Raw genomic sequence first — 6,260 nt, 5'->3', positions numbered from 1 at the left:
GGATTAACTGTAAGGTAGCTGTTAGAAAAAAAAGCTCCAAGGACTTTGACCTTTGAAAGGTCCTCGGAAACCAACCCCTGACTTAATACTATCACGGCAACTGATCCTACTCCATTGGCATGCTTTCTTGATCAATGTCATTTGTTAATGACTTAATGGCCATAGACTAGGTGACATCATGTGGACACAAGCTATGATGCCAGAATTAGCTACTTGGAAATCATTTGAGGTAAGCAGAAGCCGTGGTATTATAGATACCAACAGATCCTAAAATGTGGAGAAGGAAAGCAAACGCGGGAACCTGAATATCGGGTGGTCTTTGCCAGCAGTCAGTTCTGTGATTAGTGCCAGGAAACCCAAGTCTATGAAGTGTTATTTGCTTAGTCGTGTCCTACTCTTTGTGACTCTATGGACTGTAGTCCACCAGGCTCCTCTGTCCATGGACTTCTCCAGGCAAGAATACTGGAGTGGGTTGCCATTCTCTCCTCAGGGGATCTTCCAGACCCAGGGATCAGAACCCAGGTCTCCTGCATCGCAGGCCGATTCTTTACCATCCGAAAGTATCAGACAAAGCAACTCCTGCAAAGGCCCCCTTAATGTGAGGGCTTCCAGAGCAGTCCAGAGCCTCTGGGTCTTGGGCGTTAGTCTCATTACCATCCAGTCACATAACCCCACACAACCAGTCCACACCACATATAACCAAAAGATCAGGAGCTGCAGAACAATCCTTCACCCAAAATCACCTCCTGTTTTGTTGCATCACTCCTGTTACTCTCACAGGGCCTCTGGGCCTTTACACTTACTTGGCGGTCTTCTATATACACTTATCCTGTGCTCCCCAGAGACTGTTAAATGAACCATGGCACTGGGGTAGACAAGAACTTAGAACATTTCTACCTCAATAAACTATCACTGTCCTTGACCCAAGGGCAGAGAGGATCTGACCTACACCCCAGATGAACAGTCCTTTTATCTCCTTACATAGAAGTAATAAAGTTCAGAGGTCTCAGTACCATCTAAGCCAGGTTTAGCTAGATCCCATTGATAAAGAACCTAGTTTATAGCTTGAGCTTGGAAAGAGAGAAAGAAAAGTCATTTTCTCTTGCCAGGTTTCTTTATACTTAGCTTTACACCTACCAAGTAATGCTTCTTTGGCATGGGGATCAGATCCTAGGAAAGAACTTCATAAATAGTGCCCCAGAGCAGCACTGAACTTAGCTATCTCCTCGGTGACTTCAAAGCTCCACTGATCAATACCTGCTCCCAATTTAGCATCTCACAGAGGATTTCCTCCTAACCCTAGAATAGTTTGACCCGGTTTCTTCTCTCTGGTTAATCATCCACAGAGACTAGCCTGCAGACCAGAGGACTGAACTCCAGTGCCCCAACAGACAGAAGGCATTCTTAGGGTGAGGCTACCAAAGGGATATTACTGAGTGGCCATGAGGGTAACCTGTTCTGGAACTCTCATGATGAGAGGAAGGGTGGGGAACAATAATGCTTACAGTGTCCTGGAGCCTAGTGTCATGAGGCCTTTATGGACTTGTTAGGGGAAACACACTGACTGAAACTGCCCACCCTGGCCAGGCACCCCAGTAACTATTTGCGTGAGTTATTTTATGACAGGAGGTCCTACTAAGGAACATGGAACTAATAAGCCACCACCAACCAGAAGAGTTCAGAAAGGTTAAGAGGAGACACCACATGCCCTACCCCCTCCCAGAATCCTTCTCGCTGGCATCCATCTTGGCTGAGCAATGCGTGTGCCACCAAGATGAACCCTGAGTCAGAATGATTGTCCAAAGACAAGCCAGAAACTAACCCTGTCACTATAAAACCCGAGACTTTGAGCCACATGGCAGAGCAGTTCTCCTGGGTTCCCTTACCCTACTGCTCTCCACCCAGGTGCCCATTCCCAATACAGTCTCTTGCTTTGTCAGCATGTGTGTCTCCTCAGACAATTCATTTCTGAATATGAGACAAGAGACACTTTTCAGGCCCTGGAAACAGTCCACCTTCCTGCAACAGACTTATTTTGAGGTTGTTCAGTCCTGACATCCATTGCTATAAGATCAGTGGGAAAACCCAGGGATCAAAGGGACTGAATGGTATTTTCCAAGAACTGGCTTAGAGTCTTTTCTCTGAAACTATTTGGGATCTGGGGAGGTGGGGAAAAAAGTTAAAGGAGAAGGATTAGCATGGATAAAGCAGCCAAGTGAATTATAGGACCAAATGCAGCTAAGTGTTTGAAAAAACTGGAGAGGACAAGGGAGAGAAGACTGAGAATTGAGGTCATCTTGACCTTGGGAATGACCTCTTTAAAATGGACAAGGGCAATAGTGCCCTCTGGTGGCCAAGGATAAGTAGAAGAATGCACCCTAAAAATTCATCAGTAAACCAAACTGCAGAAAAACATCTACTTCAGCTTCATTGACTATGTTAAAGCCTTTGACTGTGTGGATCACAACAAACTGTGGAAAATTCTTTAAGATATGGGAATACCAGAACACCTTACCTGCCTCCTGAGAAATCTGTATGCAGGTTAAGAAGCAACAGTTAGGACCAGACATAGAACAGACTGGTTCCAAATTGGAAAGGACTATGTCAAAGCTGTATATTGTCATCCTGCTTATTTAACTTATATGCAGAGTACATCATGAGAAACACTGGACTGGATAAAGCACAAGCTGGAATCAAGATTGCAGGGAGAAATAATCAACAACCTCAGATATGAAGATGACACCACCCTCATGGCAGAACACAAAGAGGATCTAAAGAGCCTCTTGATGAAAGAGAAAAAGGGGAGTGAAAAAGTTGGCTTAAAACTCAACATTCAAAAAGCTAAGATCATGGCATCCGGTCCCATCACTTCATGGAAAATAGATGAGAAACAATGGAAACAGTGACAGACTTTATTTTCTTCGGCTCCAAAAATCCCTGCAAATGGTGACTGTAGCCATGAAATTAAAAGATATTTCCTCCTTGGAAGAAAAGCTGTGACAAACCTAGACAGCATATTAAAAAGCAGCGACATTACTTTATCAACAAAGGTCTGTATAGTCAAAGCTATGGTTTTTCCAGTAGTCACTTATGGATGAGAGGTGGACCATAAAGAAATCTGAGCACTGAAGAATCGATGCTTTTGAACTGTGGTGTTGAAGACTCTTGAGACCCTCAAGAGTCTGCAAGGCGATCCAACCAGTCCATCCTAAAGGAACTCAGGCCTGAATATTCATTGGTAGGACTGATGCTGAAGCTGAAACTCCAATACTTTGGCCACCTGATGGGAAGAACTGACTCATTGGAAAAGACCCTGATGCTGGGAAAGATTGAAGGCAGGAGAAGGGACAACAGATGATGAGATGGTCGGATGGCATCACTGACTCAATGGACGAGTTTGAGCAAGCTCCAGGAATTGGTGATGGACAGGGAAGCCTGGTGTACTACAGTGCACGGGGTCGCAAAGAGTTGGACATGACTGAGCAACTGAACTGAACTGAAACTAAACTCCTTTATTTAATAGGTAATAACTAAAATTTGTTGAGTACTTACTATTTCCAGATACTGTGTAAATGTGGTACATGCATTACCTTAATTGATCCTCACAACTCTAAGGGATGTAGGTAATAGTAGCATCTTTACATAGGAGGAACCCAAGGTTTAGATAAAGTATCCCACTCAGGATCATAGCTTATAATTGGCATTGCTGGAATTCAGACCTAGGTTGGCCTCACTCCAGAAGCTGTATTGTAACTACTAAGCTGTATTGTTTATATGATGATGACTGTATATTATCAGCTGCAACTTAGGAAAGGGACTTTGAGTCATTGTTAACTGTCTCTTGGGCACATTAGCTCAGTGATATGTTTAAAGATATTTTAAAAGATAAGAACTATAGGGAATTCCCTGGGGTTCAGTAATTAGGACTCCACACTTCCAGTGGAGGGGGCAGAGGTTTGATCCCTGGTTGGGGAACTAAACAAACAAAAAGATAGAGAACTATAGTCTCATCCATCCTGTAAAACCGTTGTACACTCATACCTGAAATATATGATAAATGATGACCTTCCCAACAGGTAATAAAGGTAGGAGAGACAAACATTTAGCACCTAAAAAGACGAGGGGGATAGAATGGGCTTCTTACAAGGAATAATCAGGCTGGAAAAAGGCTGAAAAGTGGATACAGTGCTTTTTTCACTGTACATTATTAGATTCAGAGGGCTTACATTCAAACTTGAAGGTAGTTTTCAAACAAATAAAAGAAGTACTGCTTTAGAGAGCCACTGGGGACTATATGAAGACTCCACTGGCCTAGGCATAAGGTGATCACTGGGGATGAAGCCTTGGCTACCGCACCCCTTTGAGCTTATTTTCTGCATCTGCAAAATGGGAGTAATATCTAGTATTTCTCAGAGTTATAAAGATTAAATAAGTGTGTTATGTGAGTAAAATGTTTCTTTTTCCCTTATTATTCATTTTTGTCTTATATTTAAAGGATTTTTGTTCCTGCTCAGAATACTTTTACAGCAAAAAAAAATCCTCTAAAACATAGATTTTCACATAATACATTTTCCTAGTCACCCTGGATCTCATTTAACACTGTCTTTGGGAATTCCCTGGCAGTCCAGTCACTGCCAAGTGCCTGAGTTTGGTTGGGGAGCTAAAACTCGATCAGTTCAGTTCAGTTCAGTCGCTCAGTCATGTCCAACTCTTTGTGACCCCATGGACTGCAGTATGCCAGGCTTCCCTGTCCATCACCAACTCCCGGAGCTTACTCAAACTCATGTCCATTGAGTCGGTGATGCCATCCAACCATCTCATCCTCTGTCGTCCCCTTCTCCTCCTGCCTTCAATCTTTCCCAGCATCAGGGTCTTTTCAAATGAATCAGTTCTTCGGTATCAGGTGGCCAAAGTACTGGAGTTTCAGCTTCAGCATCAGTCCTTGCAATGAACATTCAGGACTGATTTTCATTAGGATGGACTGGTTAGATCTCCCTGCTGTCCAAGGGGCTCTCAAGAGTCTTCTTAAAATCCCGTAAGCTTCACCAAACCAAAAACAAAAAAAACAAGGCTATCACACTGTCTTTGGGAATGTTTCATTAAATGCTAACATTTTTCTGATAAACTCATTTAGAAGGCATGTACAATTTAGGGTGTAACCATATATATGAGGTTGAGTATGAAAGTGAAAAGTCAAAGTGTGAGGCACTCAATCGTGTCCAGCTCTTTTTGCGGCCCCCTGGACTGTAGCCTACCAGGTTCCTCTGTCCATGGAATTCTCCAGGCAAGAATACTGGAATGGGTTGCCATTTCCTTCTCCAGGGGATCTTTCCAACCCAGGGATCAAACCCCAGTCTTCTACATTGCAGGCAGATTGTTTACTGTTTGAGCCACCAGGGAAGGCCAGGGTTGAGTATATGCTCTACCAAATACTAGGCCAGAATAATTTTAGTAGCCTCCAGAAAGGTTCAGAAAAATGCATGGATTCCTTGTGTTAACCTGTGGTATGAACTGAGAGATAAGCAAAATATATCCTCCTAACCTTCTGAGGATCAAGTCAAGGATGATAACGTCCACTCTTTCCTATATAAGACACATGCCTGTGTCCCAGTGGCAAAAACTCTGGGTCTGGAACATTCTTAACAGCTGTACCTTGACAAACTAATGAGGCACATCACAAGTAACTTGTCTTATTTATTTAAATTTGTAAATATCTTTTGTGTGTAAATTAGAAGAGTTTTGAGTTCCCCATAAGAGTACTCTCACTTATGTTTCTGAGAAACTTTCTGGTGGAAGAGTAAGAACTTTTCAGACTGCAAGCAGATGATGGACAGAATCCTGGGTATACCCAAAGGGGAATGAAGCATGTGAACATTATTCACCTGCATCACAGAAGACATAATGCTTAGTAGTAACAGCTGGAAAAGTGATTTGATAGGATACATTTCTTATGACTGATGAGAGAGTTAGCACTTGACGCTGAATTTAGTTGTCAACTAGTACAGGGTGCTTGCTCTGAGCTAGTTAGATTTCATAGGGATTTCTGGTACAAGAAAGCTTTGCTGAACATATTCATTCCATGTGCCAGGCTTAGTGCAAGGTATGAAGAGGGGAAAAAAAGAATTAACACAGAAGCTACTTCACAGCTATATTAGATCAGTTGACACTTGGGAACATTAGCTTATAGATTTGGTTTTGCCTCTAAATACAGAACTTGAGGACCTGTGGTTTCTGTGGGCCTCTGTTTCTTTATCTGTAAA

Source organism: Budorcas taxicolor, chromosome 5, assembly GCF_023091745.1.
Source record: "Budorcas taxicolor isolate Tak-1 chromosome 5, Takin1.1, whole genome shotgun sequence".
Classification (NCBI taxonomy): domain Eukaryota; kingdom Metazoa; phylum Chordata; class Mammalia; order Artiodactyla; family Bovidae; genus Budorcas; species Budorcas taxicolor.
Note: the sequence above shows the minus strand (reverse complement) of the source record.